Here is an 18,296-nt window from a genome sequence, read left to right as displayed (position 1 = left end):
GAGCATTGGCCAGATGCAGTCACGTTAATGTTTCATTCGACCAGCGGACCCTCTCTTTATCAGCTGTTCCGAAACTAATTACAATGATCAGATTTGTCGTCTCGATTCTCCTTTGTCGATCAGTCCGCCCAACAGAAGTATCATCTACTCGTTGCTTTTAGTTTAATCAGTTTTGCGCTAGCGACAGAAAAATGTTACTCTACGTTCGGATGCGTTATCGAATTTACAAAACTTCGTGGTCTACTTATAGAAGTCGAGGAAATCCGATAAGATTGGCTTGAATTCTTGTCGGAAACTCGCACGATGTTGCAGAGATTTACAGATCTCGTTGAATCTCTTACATTCTATCCACTTTTTCTACTCTTTGTACGGTGAATTTCTATTACCGCTGCAAAATATCCTCGAATGACGGTAGTTTCTTTGAATACCTATTCGCGCAGGAGCCCATTAGTATTCCACGAGCACCGATCGCCTCGAATTATCCTCTTATCGTTTTATAACGACGGATAAGGCTGCACCGGGAGCAGTTTAACGGTAACGGGGGAACCGTGCGCTGTCAGAGAAAAGTCGACGATCTCGCGGAAAATCGCGCATCGGCCTCGTAATTTTACTAACGGACCGTAGAATCACGCGGTCGTCGGATCGAGGGAATCGCCGAATTCGCAAGCAGCTCACGCGTCGACCGTTCGCGTTCTTCTGTAATCGTTGATCGCGTCAAAGATCGAGGATTCGTGAAAACGGATCTCGATCGATATCCACCGCCTACGTTCGTTCCAGTCGAGACAATCGGGCGCCATTTACCTGAATTGGATTAGGTTGGCATATCCGCGTACAGTCAGCTGGACGACCTAGATCCGGAAAGATCGCGCGATTCCGGCCGCTCGAAGAGATGGAAGCTCGATAGGAGGAAATGGGCATCGCGTGAGAGGCCAGGACGGAATCGCGCGATCTGACGCTATCGGACGAGTCCCGGGGAGTCTCTTTTGACGACGTCATACAGAGCCACCGCTGTTCGAGGTCTCTTTCTTTGTGCAGGCCCGACGCGAGCTGATCATTAAGAAAATTAAACGCGTCGCATACGACGGTACGATCGATAGAAGGACGCTTTGAATCGACCATTTTCCTGGAAGTAGACGAGCTTCCATCGCGGAAACAATGCTCCTGAAATCGTGAAAGTTTCAACAAAAATTGTCCATCTCGTGACGGTTTATCGATAAGACGAGACGAGGAAAATATAGGGATGTTTGGTTCGAAAAAGTTTGATCATTTCATTGGTGGAAAGTTTCATTAAAATGAGGGTCCAGATCGAAAGGTAATACCGTTTCGAACGGTTCACTGTCAATAGAGGGTGGATCGGAACGCGGCACTTTGCGAGAAACAACGAGAGATTAGGGGAGAAATGGAGAGCAATTCCCGTGGACAGAAAGCAAAGGAGAGGAAAGACTACGAGGATTCCCGGTTAAGTGGAAATATCTTTCCTCTGTTGGAAACGTTATTCTTCATTAAGAAACTTTGTTGTTCTTCGCTCTTGAAACGTGGAAATCTCTCCTTTCTTCCGGCGTTCCTCCCCTCCGTTCTTATCCCAATATCCTTGACCGTGCGTCCGTCTTCCGAGACCTCGTAGATTATCCTTTCGCAAAGTCGTTCGATCCGAGGGATGATATTCTATTTCGAAAGTTAAAGATGTCAATCGCCAGGGGAACAAAACGATCCTCGACTTCCTTCAGGAGTTGTATCACAAAAGATTCAGCTCACCCTTAACGTCGTCAAAGAGGACGAAGGGAGGATTGAAAATGACTTGTATTTCTGCACGGGACACCGTAGTAAACGCTTCGATTTAATTGCTGAACGCCGCGGCGTCGATGGGCCAGCAACGATGAATCGAGAATCACAAAGGGGTCTCGAATCGAGGCGATACGAGTGGAAGGAGATTAGTAGGAAGCCCGAATACCGTAGTGGATCGCGAGAACCAGCCCTTTGTCAAAGCGAATCGTTTGGTTCCGTGTAAAGTTCGTTTGTTTCCCTTTCTTCGCTCCTCCCTTTCCATTTTCCACGTTCTTTGCGCCGCGCCTCTCGTACCGGAAACCTGCCGATTAAACGTTCGCCACGCTGTTCGAATGTTAGAAGGCGTGCTCCAATTCCAAAGACGAGAGATATCGGATGCTCGCGCGAGCAAACGACTCGTTTCAACCAATAGAGTTCCTCTGAAAAAGCTGGTCTTTACTCAGACCATTCTCGAAGCTGGTTGAATCGAAAAGTCGATGGAAAAAGTAGAAAAAATTTCGTTCTCGCACCTGTTCCATAAATTCGAACGGGCATTTCCCTTGACTAAAAAGGATCGTTCAATTGTACGGATAAAAGTGTAGATTGGATTGGTAGAGGAATCGTGAAATAATATCTATTGCGAAACAATTTCTGACCGTGCGAGACTGAAAGGATCATTTCATCGTCGGGTTCTCTTTTGAAAGTAAAACCATTCAAACGTTTACCATAAAAGTTTAATCGATTCGGTCAGTCGATCGAGAGAACATTTTCTCGCGCGAATTGCACGACCAATTCCACGGGATTGATGGTCGACCAACGTTCGACAAATCGTTCCATGGATCAGTAGTCGTGGTCGTGTTCCCGTGGACCGGTGCAACATGGTCATCGCCACGAGACAAAACTTTGTTGAAAGCAATAAAAGTGTACAGGGTAGTCTAGCCTGAAAGCTCGCGGCGCGAGTGCGAACGGGAAAAGAAAAGAAAAGAAGTGAAACTTCTGGAGACGTCCGGCCACTTTACGGTCTTTCGCGGAGTTTCGCGAAAGAAAAGCGAGCTCGACGCCCGAAGGATGGACAAACCGATGGGAAAGCGGGTCGGAAGTGTAGCCGGGCTTCTTTCCAGGCAGCGTTAATTGCTTCGAGTGCAAAAACCGAGAAAGGCGGCGGCTGGTTATCGACGAGCCAAACTGTCCATCTCTTTCTCTCTCTCCCCTTTCGTATCTCGCCCTTACCTCTTTGCTCGTGAATCGGCACCCTCTTAGCGGCACGGCTCCGCTCGATTCGGCTCGTCTCGGCTCGACCAGCCCCCGGTACCGAACGTGTTTGCAACTCCGATAGGGAAAACTAATATTGAACATTCCAAAGTGGAATGCAAAGGGTGCGACCAGGACGAGGTTGCGGCAGACGAGGATGAAGAACGAGAACGAAAGGGGTGTGGGGACCGAGTCGAACTTGAAAGTTTTAAAAAGCAATTAAGGGCTTCAAACTTCCAACGCTTACTTCTCCCGCTACAAACCCATTCTTCTTTCTCAACCCTTATTTCTCTCGCGCCCCTTCTTCCTCGCCAACGGGGTCGTTCTCGGTCATCTTTAACAGCGGCCCCGCTTCTTCTGTCTCTATTTCTCATTGTCTCGCCGTGTCGTTTCAGGCTGATCCATTGTTCCGCGAGTCGAGGCCGAGCGGAATTCTTTCGCGGTCCGTTCGGTATTTCCGAGCGGAAAGCGCTCGCGTAGGCCAGCCCGAAACCGCGGTAAAGTTCGAGGAAGCCACGAGAATTTACGTTGGCATTGAGCGACCTGGGCAAACAGCGTTAATTACGGCCAGTTCCCTGTTCAACGGGTTTCCCTGCCCGCAGCTGTCTCGAATGACCCAGTTTCGACTCGATTTTGATCCGCTCCTCGACACGACCTGCCGCTTTTACATTCCTCTTTGAACGTTCATTTTCGCGGCGAAACATCGACGTGGTTTGCTTCTTCTAAGACTTTGAACACCTCGCGAAAATAGCACGAAACAACGGAGGCTAAATCTGGAACACATAGAGGTAAGTGTTTGCTTCGAGAATCGAGTTGGTTTCCAATCGATAGACGTTCTGAAAACGTAGTGTATGTAATGTGCGTGAATCTCTTTAGACTCTGACTTCATCCTTTTGAAAGAGGATCTTGTGAGCGTGTGCACACGCTTCGAGTGGAACGCGATGATATGCATGTATCGTTCGAGGAACCAGTCATCTGTAACACGGTCCCATTCAAACTGGCTCTATCTCCCTTACAATCTACCATGTCTGCGTCGATTAGATTCGAATTTCTATCGAAACGCATCTAAATCTTTCAAATTTCATACACTCTTATAAAGAATTTACCGCAGCATCGTATTAATTAAGTCTTTCCTTGAAATCTTTCAAATCAATGGCAAAGCACGCCATTCCGATCTCCCTCGCAACCCTTGCCAACGCTCTGTTAAGTCGACGAAATCCTTAGCGCGCGGTTAGATAATTTTAGAATCGCGTGATTAAACTTTTCGCGATTAAACTTCTTGGGCCAGCCCGTGAATAATGACTTTAAAGCGTGTAGCTGCTCGGCAAAAGATACACAAGCTGCCGAGCGAGCTGTATTATTTTCCCTAAGCCGGCCGTCCTTCCTCGCGAAAGAAATTGAATTTTAAACGACATCCGATCTGTCCACGATGAAACGTTAAAACGACGATCGATGCGTGCCGTTACAAATAATTTCGCGCTTTAATTCGCGAACTCGGTACACGCGATTACGCGACAGATAATACCGTTGATAAATCTTTCAATGCTCGATAAACGATCTGCCGCGTCGACGAAACGAAAGCCAGCCTTTTATCTCGGATTTGATCTATCGCTCGCGAAAGAAAAGAAGAATTTTCCGATGTTCGAACCGGGCATCGAAAGTTCGTTTCGCAAACTGATCCAACATAATTCATGAGGAAACATTGATTGGACTCGCTTGTGTACCGTTAAGCCACGTTCGAAAGGAGACAGTTGCTCTAACAAGATTCTATCGTCTTCCTCGTGGTATCGTCGCCACTCTCTTCATCAGTTCGATGCCGATGAGCCAACATCGGTGAATACGTGGCCACCCGGCTACCTGAGCACGCTCCTGTTGTGTACTCAGTCATTAACGAGTAAACTCGACCGAAACTTCCGGTAAATTCCGTCAAGGATCATCAAGGCATTGAGTTTGCATGCCACGTTTACGTTCGAATCAATTTCACGTGAATCGAACGATGTCTCTTCACGGTGATGATTTTTCGATCAATCGTCAAGGAGAAAGAAGACGCGCTTCGGATTCGAAGGAACGAGCACGATCGATGAAACAGAAGCTACGTAAACTCAGCGATTCTGTTGAAATCCAAACGCGAAACTATGTCAAACGGCTTTGCTTAAGCCGTGAATAGAAAAGGGGGAAAATCGAACGTTTCCAGTGAAATAGCCGAAATTACAGCTGACTATCTATAGTTGAACGATGGGTAGGTAAAGACAAATGACGGACGGTCGATGTATCTAGTCGGATTGATCGATCATTGAAATTAAAAGCGAACGATGCATACCCGTTTCGAATAAGGTTAATCGCCTGTCTCGATGTAACGGGTCTACGTAGAGAGCCAGCTGAATATTCGCGTCAGCAAGCTGTCGACCAAGTACGTACAGCACTTGTATAATTAATGACTTAGAAGACCTTCCGCTTTCCGAGATCCCCTCGGAATCACATGTGTTCGTTTACGAGCATGCTACTTACGTCGCTCGCCCATGAATTATTCCTCATACTAGCCCGTCGTTTTTCCTTCGTAATTGTTCCTTCGTTCTATCGATCTGACGTTTTGCGTATAAAATACAAAATAGGATCGTCATTAACGTACAAAGTTAACTATAACCGCGGGTGTATAGACGGAAGCAATAGGTATTATCAGGATGAATTTTAAATCGAGCATTTTATGTCGCTTAAAGCGGACACCGGATCTTACGGTTGATCCATTTAATTCGCGTCTACCAACAGGGAAGAGGAGCTTAATAAGAACACTCGAGTCCGTCCCGTCGAATCCTCGAAGCAGAGTCGAGGACCGGATATATCCTAACTTTTGACGCTGGCTGTCGTGTCGACGAACGACGAAATCCCTAAGGACTCGAACCGTAGGCAGACAGGGCTGGTAGACACTGAAGTTTACCTACTACGTCTCTCCAGGAGACTGTATTACCAGCTTCAACGTACACGTGGGTCAATATTAATCATTGTCATTAGCGGAGGCTGCAAGACAGTTTCGGAACAATGGATGTCTGGGACAATAAAATTTCTAGCTCCCTCGCGATACACCTTTTCGCTCATCCTTTTCGCTGACGTCCTTAACGGAAACTCGAAAACGCGATAGTTGAGTAAAGAAAGGGTTCACGAACCTTCGCGGGACACCTGTTCCGTTATAAATGGCCAGAACTCGACGAGGGGTTTCAATCTAATTTTTTAATCGACCCCAACTGTACCGGAGATTACGAATTTTTGTAGATCGAATACTTTATCACCGATCATGCTTGGAATCTTTTTATATTTTTCTTTAAATAATCCCTAAATCTGATTTTCGTGATGGCCATTTAATGACCCCTCTTTTATAAACTGTTAGTCCGATGTTGTAATCGAAAAATTGGATCGTTATCGAGAATCGAGAACACAGCCGATAGCTCTTCAACGGATATGGTAAAAATAACTGTGAAATAAAATGGAATCCTCCATTACGAACCCCCGAGGTTCATGCGGGGGTTATCTAAACCCTCCCACTGTTATCTTAATGGTACTTATTGTCTTGACGTATAGTACATCTTGCTTCCTTGCTTTTCCCTCCCTTTCTCTCTTGTTCCATTTCACCCCTTCTAGCTTAGCCCTCTCCACTTCTATGTACATTAAGCTCGTAGGGCTAGGAAGGTGGTAGGTAGAGGAGTACTGCTGATGCCAGTCGTTATCGCACACTGAAAACCCACCCTCTCTCTCTTCCCGGTACTACCATTCCTTCCCTTCCTCACTCTCTCGTTCACCCTTTAGCCCTATCGTGCCGCGTTCACCCCGTTCCTTTCCACCCCCTGTCCTTTGGAAACGCATGCGTGCTTTCTATCTCTGATTAAGGAAAGAAAGCCCGTGGAAAGGAAAACGAATGGGCTAGGAGAGGATGAATCGAAGAGGGAATAAAGAGAAAAGGAAGGAAAACAAGTTTGACGTTGGGGAACATATTACCATACAGTGTGTGCCTTATCTAGATCAGTGATTAATCCAATCGTTTGGCAGGAAAGAGAAGGGTCATTGATCGTTATTAACGGCGTCGCTGATTGAGTGAAACCGATTCAATTGAACTTTCAATTGCACCAATGGGCTTTCGTTTCGCCTCGTTTTTCCAATCTTCCCCTTTTCTTTCCTCGTTCGTTCGATTTCTCTTTCGCCACGTATCTCTACGGCAAAGCTGTTTCAAATTCTATGGCTGTATTTTTCTCTCCATCCCCTTCTTTTATTACCACGAAGACCATTATTCCGTCAAAGCAAACGAAAAGGTCGAGTGGACTTCTTCGGACGAGCAACGGTTACGTAACTGGTTGCTGGCACGATGCGTGCAATGTTGAGCGTATTCATCGAGAGGAGCCGTTTCGCAAGATACCTCGTACCACGATATTAGTAAACTCGGTCAATTTTCCCCCCGCCCCTGTTCAATTTCTTCTCTCGACTGAAGGAGAAGGAACTCGGCGGCGGCGGTAAACGACGCTGATTTAATCGTCGCTCCTCGTAACAGAGGGTGGAAAAGAAGGCGGGGAAGATAAAGCCGAAGAGAAAAAGAGACGGAGAGGAGCATGAGAAACAAGATGGAACAAGGCGAGTTCCCGAACAGCCCGTATCACGGAGTGCAACGAAATCACGAAATCGACGCAACAGACGCCGGAGATTGGATGGAACCCTATGCGATCCGATCTATGAAAATCCTTATCGACGGTACGCTTGTCTGGCATCTAGTTTCCCGTTTATTCTCCATCTTTACCTCGGTATTCTTCTACGCCCACGAAGCGGAGCCGCTTTGAACGTTTTCCACGTTACGGATAAATAAACTTTGAACCGCGCCAGATCACGGATACCGGACCGATCCGATGGATTGGCAAGCCAGAACGCCTGCGGTGGATACGTAACGGTGTGAAAGGTCGAATCGAAGTGGATACGATAGAGAAGAGGCAGGAATGCGAGTGCACAAACAGATGTCGGAACTCGGAAAACGGGATACCTTATGGACTTTGAATGAAACTCATCCTCGATGAGCCGGCCCTCGATTCATTCGAAAATTCCGCATTGATTCATTCATGCGTGTTCGACGAGCCATCCAATCAGCGGAACCGAAAGATCCGATGCCGCCGTTTAGCCATCGCCGGATAAGCTGCTGGCCGGTACACGGGAACGCGGGGAAAAGCTGAAAGGCGGCTGGGAAATCGGCGTGGTTCGAGAAAAGCGAAGCGTAGACGATGTCGAAACGACCAGAGAGAATGTTTGCCTTCTATTGAACGTTCCACGGAAGGCAGGGAAAGGTCGAAAGGGAAAGAAATAGGAAGAGGAAACGGAAGGAAGCGGAATCGATGACCACGATTCGAAGCAAAGGGTGGAAATGACGCATGGTCGGGCTGCTGCTACGTTTTCGGAAAGCTTCTGTCGACGATACGGTACACGGCAAAGAAGTCCACGGTGCAAATACGCGAAATGGTAGAAGAAGAGGCGGGCCTGTTGGTTGGATAGCGCGCGAAATAGCAAGGATTTTCGTGGAAATGCACGGGATTTCGTGTATGTACGGAGGGACGAAATTGAAGATCGAGTAGCGAATACCGGAAGAGTGGCTGCCACTCTGCACCGTAAACGCGGCCGTATTCAGCCCGCTATACGCTCCGTCTGCAAAAGAAAAACGGAGATGGTGCGAGCGTTCAACCAGCTTCCCTCAACAGGCGTGCGAAAGACGGACAGATTGGTGCGACGAATAAGCCGCGTAATAGGAACGGAATATGTTCTTGCCTTTATCGCCGCGATACCGCGCGATTTGCTCGAACCATTTTCGACGCTGATTGAATACGCCCGGCTCAACGAGAAAAATTGAAATACCGTAGTCGCGACGCGCGTCTCTGACTGGCGAATTCTTAAGCGGCCGCTCGAACGGCGACTTTGCATTGATTTAAGCGCACGTCGTGCTTCGACTGCAATGCAGACAGTCTTACAAATTCGTTTGCGGCAGCTTACAGTGAAAGATTGGAAGCATAGTTCGCGATGACATGATTTTATCCGTGAGAAATCAAATTCCCGGAGTGATGCTGTTTGTACTAACTTTTCTGATAAAAATTGAAACGATGCAAACGAACACTTCGAGCCTCGAGCTTCTGTACAAGTACCGTCATGTCAGAGATATTATTGTATTTTCTCCTTGCAACGGAATCGACGAAAGCAACGCAGTCATCCTTTTGCGCGACAGGTTAGACAGCAGTCGGGGCACGGTGATAACTCTCGTTTCTGGGAAAAGTATACGCGACGTCGCGGTGGTAAGCGGATAGGCGCGTCGAATTCAATTTACACGCTTCCCACAACCGCGTCAAACTGTGCACGGCTACGCGTACATTCGCATATCGCGGCGAAATTTCGCAACTTGTAACGTTATTAACGGGCTACCGATAAAGCCACCTCTCGATGCGGCTTTCGCTTTCCGCTACATTTCCATGCATATGAAATCAGCCCAGACGCGGGGAGCCGGGGAAATTTAAAATCCGCCAAGAGCCCGGAAGCGAAGCTATCGTCGCGACGACGACGGTGCGTCGAACAGCCGCTAATTAACTTGTCCTTCGCGTCGATACGATTCCGCGATACCTCCGTGTCGTCTCGAATTATGAAAGCTTCCACAGTCGATCGACGCTTTATACAATACAACCTCGAAGTTCCTTTCTGTCCTCGCTCGAGGGTTAACGGCCTGAGTACGCGACGCCGACCGACGATCTGCTCGATGAACTTTAATTGAAACCTTGATTGTTTCTGTTCGCGGACCTTGCGCCACCACACGGCTTCAACTTTGTTTTCGCAGTGCCAGAGAACACGTAACCGTTGAGTCTTTAAAACTTTCGAAAACGAAACGCGATAATTGACTCGAATCCTCGAACTCTTCTCAACGTTCAATTATCCCCCTGATTCCAATTGAGAAAATTTTTCTAAACTTTGTACATTCGTCTAATTACCGCTGAAGAAATTGTTACAATAGCAAATCGTTGCAAAGATTAATTGCACATCCTCCTACCCTTAAACGATGACCCATTTATTTATTTTTTTTTTCTTTCATTCTCCTCCTGTATATCCCACAATGGCTGCTATTTACATACTCGTCACAATGTCTCCACTCGAACGACCGATAACGACCGCTTTATTACTTCCCTGTGCAATTCAGAACACGCGAATCGTCGGCTCTCCGTGGCTCCATTGTCGCTTCTTGTCTCGTCGAGGGTTGAGGAGCGTGGAAAGCCACGGCATTCGAGACGCTTTGATAAACAGCCGCGATGGAAAGCTTTTTAGGATATTATCCGCGAAACACCTGTTACTGGTTCAGTCGGGCGCGAGGTTTAACGAGAAAAAAGCGAACCGAACCGAGGAAACTCTGATGGAAACAAAGAAATGATGGAATTCACCTCGGTGGTCGCGAGCTTACGGGATTGCGGAGTCTTAACTTATATTAATCCAAGGATTCCATGGAGAAAGAATGAAAAGGGGGAAGGAGTGACTTCGATAAGCGCGTAATTCAGGACCAAAGAAGATTACAGGCAAATGGGAATTTTTTCGCGTCCACGGTAATTCCGAGCGTCCGCGTGGCCAGGATTTTTTAGAAATTCATGTCGCTCGCACACGAAGCGAGGTACACGGTGGCGGGAGTGCTTTTAAAAGCACACTTTTAAAATATCCACGCCCTTGGGAATAAATAATTACCAGGAGTAATTATGAAAATTCAAACAGGCACGCTTTAAACGTCATTATTTATTCGTGCCGAGATTGTGCTCGTTTAGCGCGAAGCGTTTCGCTTTATCGTACCGAATAATTTTCTTGATTCTAAAGCTTCAAATTATTCCGTACTATTGTGAACGAGTAATTAACCTTCGTATACTCGAAGCTTCGAATGGAGTAAAAGCGGTATCTATACGGGTTACCGTGATTCTGAATACTTTATAACGCGAGCAAGATGTTTTGAATATTTTCTCAGCCACCACTTCAAACGATTCGATATATAATAATTTACTCGCGGACGTTGCTCGAATTTCAAGCGCACAAATTTTAGCCGTACTTCGCCTGCTAAATATTAAAGCGCTTAAAAATATCGGACGCGCGTTCCCTCGGGAATCTATTTCTGCCAACTGAATATTTTGTGTATACACGAAAAAATGCGTGCCCATGTTTAACAATTAATCTTCCACGAGTCAACCACAACGCGACTCCTCGAGATAACCGCGAGGCAAGCATGTTATTTTCTATTAATTAAAATTTACATAATCACGGAGCAAGCGATTTTCAGTTACTCATTGCGCTGATTAATTGCTTCGCTGGTGAACACGCTTTCCAGATCCGTATCACCCGGGTACCACCCGTTGGCTAGCTGTGCTTTCTTAATTTTCTATCATAAAACCCTGTAACGATTCGAGATTTTCAACTGACGATAGATGAAATGTGACCTGTTCTACGGAATGGTGAATACAAATCGAACGAACACGGTAGCTGTGCAATATGCAACTCGGCTTCTCAATTTCTTCGAGGTGCTTTCACGCATGAAATGGAATCCAATCGGTGACCCACATTTCCCCTCGATGCTCTCGTCGCCACGAACAGATTTATAGAACGGGAATCTCCGTAATATCCTAACGTCGATGTCTATTTTCAACGGAATTCCATCGTCGGGATTGAAATGGAAAAGTAGAAATAAAAGAGTAGAAATGCATGAAAATAATCAAAGATTCCTTTACCCAGACACTTGGCTAGCACGAATCTATGGTACATCGGTTTTCACTTTGAACGCGTCGCAAATTGGACGAGGATAGATCGGGTGCTTTTCTTCGCGTCGATCAGATATCCTGTGTAACCGCGGTAGGTCGTGTCTAAAATTAAACGAACAGGAAGATACATACGTACGGTCTAACACCTTGTCCCAGTTCGCTGATGCCACCAGCCAGGCTTGATACGATATTATCACGGAGAACGATATATTATGCGTGATAACCTGGCTGCGGAAACGGGAAAGAGTTGTTCATCCGTAACTTGCTTCAACTATCGCTGATTCCGAGATATTTGCTCGGGATTACCTCTTCGTTTAACTTCCACGCGCTCGAGGGCTGATTCGGTACGATGCGCTCTGCTACGTGGATGAAAAGAGACCGAGCTACCGGAAGGATAAACGGAAGAACGAGGAAGGAAGAAGTAAACGCCGTATTCTCAACCACCGTGTCTTCTGGAAGCCTTCGAACGAGTCAACCTACCTGGAGCTCTGGCAAGAGGAAATAGGTAAGGGAAGAAGTTCCACCGTCGGTTGGAGACGAGAATTGGGAGGTAACGCGCGAAACTTCAACATGAACTGTAACCGGTCCCCGCGATCTCGCTGAAGAAACTATGGCTTCCAGAGGTCGTATCACACGAGTGTGCTAACTCTTCTGTCTATTCTCCAGTCAGGTATCTCCGTCGGGACGTATGCTACATGACTGGAACTCGAATGTACTTTCGGATACTCCCGATTCCGGGGATTTACGATCATTATAATTTAAACGAACCTTCGAATTCGGGGCAATCGGGCTAACCCCCAAAAATAATTGCACTAAATTTAGAAATCGCGGAAGATGTTCATACGGTTTAACTTGGGATACCGGGTCAATAGCGCTAACCCCCAAAAATAATTCCACCAAATTTAGAAATCACGGAAGATGTTTGTACGGTTTAACTTAGGATACCGGGTCACTCGCTACCCTTTTAGAAGAATTTTAAGGAGACCGAATGTGTTCTGTTGGACGGTTCAAGATCCCGGTGAAAGAGACCAAAGTTTAAATGAACTCGTTGTATCTGGCTGTTAACCGCGCCAACTCTGATTCGAAGCACGGCCACAGACATAATAGTTGCATTATCGCTGCCAACGGGTATTTCCTAGCTGGCGTTTAGGGTCGGGACGATCGGACAGTTTAAACGTTCGGGCTAACACTTAATCGATCGCGCCGCGGCAGTTGTCAGGACGATACGAAACGCGACGAAAACTAAAATCAGGTGGAAACTTTACTCGACAGCTACAGTAACGAAAGTTGTACACGGCAAAAACTGTAGCTTTTAGAAGTTCGGTTTAAATCAAAAATATATTCTGCATGTGCAACCGTGTTTTTTTTTCTCCTAAAAACGGTTAAACGGATACATATTTCGCTGCTGTTCGTGTTTTTTTCAAGATAAATCCCTTCTTTCGATGCCGAACACGTGGTGACCATATGAACAGCGCTCGTTTTATTCCCTCGTCGCGGTTGCCCGGCAAAAAATCTGTGATTTAACCCTTCAGAACCACGTTACATCCCATGAGCTCGTGTTTTCACGGATTTTCGTACCCGTTCTCCACTTTCCAAAACAAATTTCGCCCACATGCGCGCGGTAGGTGCAGTGGAAAAAATTGGAGTAAATGCTTTCACCCGTTCGATTATTTTCAGATCATAAATCATAATCGTATTCGGAGCACGAGCCCAGGTAAACCTCGTTATCAACTATAAACTTCCGTGTGCGACTTTGATGTAACGCCGTGATGTATACACGCCAAGCTCGGCCGAGCGATGAGTGAAATCTTTCGCCGGTACAAGCTTTATTAATGGAGGGCTGTGATCGCGATCGGCAAAACTATGACAATCTCGTCGACCTTCGTAAGATTAATGTCGTCGGTTCATTGCGTGAGCAACGTTGCGTCGCTTTCTTACCCCCCTTTTTGCACGCTTGTTTCTTCTTATTTTCGTCGAGGAAACAGGGTCGTGTCGCGGCTCGTTTTTGCATAGAAAACCGCAATTAATGATAATGGAAATTGTTTCCTCCGCAAGAGCCGCAACGCATAATCGTTATAAGCCCGGCTTAATCTCGTCGTTCGGCGTTTCAATAAAGAACATGCACATCCGCCTTTACGTCCGGTTTTTTCCTACAAATTCGTACGTTTAAAAGGATTTACCGAATGCTCTGAAAACCTGTCGAACAGCTGTTTCATTTTTCAGTCGAATTAATGAGACCTACTTGAGCTTCTTTCGATGGCTAATTAAAGATCCATTTTCGTTAAAATTTTAATTAATTCAAGTGCGCCTCGCTTAAAATTGCACAACAGGCATATTCTTCCTGGATCGTTTGTTTCCCGCCGAGTTCAACAGCCTTCCCCTCTAAATACGATCGCTTCCGTTTTGCATTAGCTTATTTTGTATGCAGCTAATTTACATATCTAACAGCCACGATAAAATTGGTTAACGCTGTTCCAAGCCTGTGAACGAACGCCACCTAGTTTAAGCTTCGGTGTAAGCAGTTAAGCTCCGTGGCCGATTTCGTAATGTATGTTGCTACGATTTAATAGGGTCGAGATTGTCCACCCTAACGCGTACGTGTGACCCTCTGCGCAAACTAGGTACTTGGCTATGAACGAAGCTAGAAGCTTTAACGACCTGCTTCTAATCAAATTTTACAACTGATCGTTCGCTATCGCAACTTCCTCAAAATCGTTTGATATCGCGGTTTCGATGCATTGATTTTACCCTTATAGACAGATTAAATTCAACAAGAGAAGGAAATACAGGTCTGTTTTACTATTTTTAATAAATTTGAAGCTTAATATTTATATTGCGCATCATGGAACAAAAGGAAATACAAACTATGAAAAACGAAATGGAAATTATGAAAGAGACATATTTTTGAATGTACCACGTTGGTTGTTCAATGCCCTGGTACCCGTGATTTTTCATTTCTTCGAATTATAAACATCCATCGTTATGGCACAGAAACGACTCTGTTTATTTAGAAATATTCGGTTCCCTGCTTTTTTTTTTATTTTTCATTTCTTTTTTTCCCCTCGGTTTTTAGGTCGTGCATGCTATACCATCTGTTCTGGATGTGCATATTTGAAACGCAATTCTTATGATACGTCCGTCGAATATTGATCTACCGCAGTACAGCTATACAGAGCTTTTCTCTCATTCATTTCGAGTTAACGAGGTTTTTGCATCGACCGGCACTTACGTTTGTACAATGAAATTAGTGTAGTACAGTGAAAAGTACTTTTCTCCCATTTTCCCCCGTCTGTTTGCTCGCCATTTACGTATCGACGGTTCCAAATTGTACTTTTTAATATTATTTATATAGAACCGTAGAAAAACCGCGTTGAAACGAGGAAAATTATCGAAATTGCCATGACAGTTATAAAAGACCCAATGAAATATATGTTTCACCCTCGAATGGCACAATCAATCTTAATATTCATAAATTTACCGAGTTTCTCTAGAAAAATCTACAAGGATTTGCTTTCATGCTCGAATGCGAATCAGTCTAGGCAGCTAATGAATAAAATTGCGAATAACAGCCAGCTGTCACGAAACTTAATATCCGGTACGATTCCGTAACGAATATCTAGAGCAAGAGACGAGACTTCCACTTCCTCTGCTTTTTTTTTTTTTTAACGAGACTACCTGACGCAACAAAAAAGGAAATCATTCCGCCCGTATTTCTTCCCGTCAATTTTTTCCCGGGCCATTTTACTTTCATCATTTCGCCGGGAAGAAGGCACGGGGTCCGCAATGCTTATCCAATTTAGCCTGGAGCGTAGCGCCGATAACTTTTACCTAGCGAAGGAAAGAAGCTTTTGTAAGAAAAACCCCGGGGAAGTTTCTCTCGGCTCGAGCCATGGCCAGTAACGTGTCCAACAGCTTAATCTTCAACTAATCCTCGCTCCCTCGACTCGACGTCCACGAGGAATTAGAGGTAATCCGAAACACCAGTTTAATGGCCAACTTCTCATACAATCACAAACTGAATGTTTACAAGTGCCACCCCCTCACCAAGGATAAACAAATTTGAAGCTGTCATCGATTGCCAATTTCTGAACAGCTTTTCGATGCACATGCAAATTCGGAGCTTCGAGTTTCAGAAGGTTTATTAATGTTAGTTCGCGACGTGGATAATTAGCACCACCCTCACGAAGTTCTAATTAATTACAGTCGATACAAAATGATTTCAATCAGTAGACTATGTTGCCTTAGGCGAAAACGGCCACAAACAGCTAATGTAGGACATCAAATTAATAATTTCCAAATTGCAATTGCTAACTATTGTATAATCTAGGAAACTAGGAACTAACATACAAAAAAATGTACAATTTCAATCAGTAGATGATTTCATCCATAATGAGATAGTTCGATATTTTAGCTTCAAGTTCTGTATTTGAAATTGTCCAAAATAATCGCAGCAGGATAGTAAATTGAAAACGCTCAAAGAAGAAGGAAAAGCGATGCAATTTCTTGGTTTTCTTTTTACGTAATCGCGGTAGATTCGAGGCTGTACCCCACTGTGAGCAAACTTTATCGCATCGTTTTATCGAGACACTGAACAGAGACAGAAACGTGGAACGTTGATTGGAAATCGGTCGAAAGGGTCGCGATTGATCGTAGCCATAGGAAAGAAAATCGTGTCTACGGCCTCGTCGATAACAACATCGCCGGCTCTCGGTCTGTCTGCTGGACTCGATTCTCCTAGGTAAATGTCAGTTTGCAAGTTTTTGGCCGATTGGAAAACTTAGAAAGCAGGGAACTTCTTCGAACTGTCATTAGTTAGCGAATCTCGTGTGTGTGTCCGTGGTAGGCAGACGGTTTCATTCAATCACGTCTGTCTGTCTCCCTATAACAAACATGTTGACAACGGTTGGATCGTCAGATACCGGAGAATGAATTAAAACAGACGATCGAGTAATTAGGAACTATTTCCCAACGAATTGCTCTCTGTTTCCGATAATTTTCTAGAAAACTTTCGAAACGATCGTTTTGGCTCGATTAGGTCGATAGTATTTCCGGTTTCTTTGACAACAACTTCGAACTTTCCCTACAACCAGAATAGCCGTTGGAAGATTAAAATGAGAAATAGAAGAATGTTTCAGAAGCTCGAAATGATTCAACCAGGTCTGCGTGTGAGAGAAATCGAATTTCATCCAATAATTGTCTCCAAACGTATGTAATCTGGCGGCGAAGGGCCCGCGGAATCTCCTTCCACGTTGATTCGATTTCCCGTCGCTCCGGATAGCAGCTTCCGGCGAAATCTCCCACGGCGCCCTCTGGCCCGAATCTACGAGTATACGGATCCAGCCAATAAGATCGTCAGCGCACCTGGCGACTCTCCCGTAACCCTCTCTCAGCCCGTCGATCCCAAAGGCATCGGTCAAATTCGATTTTCCTTTTACATCGAACCGAACCATTCGGAATAGCGATCAGTTCTAGTACCGGGGGAGGACCTTATTCAGGAAGTTCGCGTCGGCTACTATGGTGCCGGTCAGTCAGCCAGCCCAGTCGGCGAGCGAAGTGGTAAACTAGATCCGTCTACAGATAGGAAGAGGATAGAAGCAGAACGGGGTCAGCTAGCCAATCCCCTCTGCAAGGCACACCAATTCGCCTGCTCATCCTCGAATCTACCACATCTCTCTTCCTCTCCTTTCTTCTGTTTTCCACGCTTTACATTCACCGTTCCTCCATTTTCCATTCCCGTTTCCAAATACATACCAAACGAATCGCGCGGACCGTTCCTCCGATGCTCTACCGATTCTCTACGAACGTACTCAAGAGGATTTCGCGTGAAAAAGAGGATCCCTTGAAAAAACTAGACTACGAATCTTGCAGAGTGAAAACTCCCAGAGCGACGTCTGTTCCGTTAACGGCCGGGTCCAGGGGTTGCATAATGCCCTCCCGTGAAATCCTTGCCCGACTAGCACGGCTTCAAAGGGAAATCCAGTTCCAACACCGTGGAACTTTTGCGGCTTCTATCGTCGACAACCAACGCGTCGACAGAGCGGAGCAAACAGTTTGGTCCCCAGCTGATACCCAGCTATCCCGCTGCGACTCGAAATTTCGAATTCGTCGGATGCAAAGGATGAAAATGGACGCGAAATTGGGCACAGCCTGATATACCTGTCGGTGGATATTTCTTTGTGCCGGTTAACGAGCCGCGATCAGAGGGACCGTTCCATCTTTCAGTTTACCTCCTGGGAATTCTCTACGTCCGGTAGGATTCGTTTGCGAGGACACAGCGTTTCGGGCTAACGAAATAATTACTAGTTTGCATAACTCCGTCGCGCGACTTGCGGGCCAGGTAAACAAGCCTAATTATGAAAAATACGTATTTCAATGCGCGCCGAAACGTCGTCGCGGCTTTCCTCTGATGGCCGTGGCTGGCCGCGTGCACTCGCTAATGAACTAATTACAGGCACACAAGACTGACGCGTGGCAAAGCAGCACCTCGCGAATACCAGA

The 18,296-nt window shown here is 45.8% G+C and overlaps 1 protein-coding gene across 4 annotated transcripts in view; it reads right to left on the bottom strand.

Annotated features, from left to right (window-relative positions):
• LOC114874090 (MOXD1 homolog 2) overlaps positions 1-18,296 on the bottom strand; it is a 152,613-nt gene that overhangs the window by 19,271 nt on the left and 115,046 nt on the right. The window lies entirely within an intron of this gene.

This window comes from Osmia bicornis, chromosome 2, assembly GCF_907164935.1.
Source record: "Osmia bicornis bicornis chromosome 2, iOsmBic2.1, whole genome shotgun sequence".
Lineage (NCBI taxonomy): Eukaryota > Metazoa > Arthropoda > Insecta > Hymenoptera > Megachilidae > Osmia > Osmia bicornis.
Note: the sequence above shows the minus strand (reverse complement) of the source record. Positions and strands in the feature narration are given on the sequence as shown.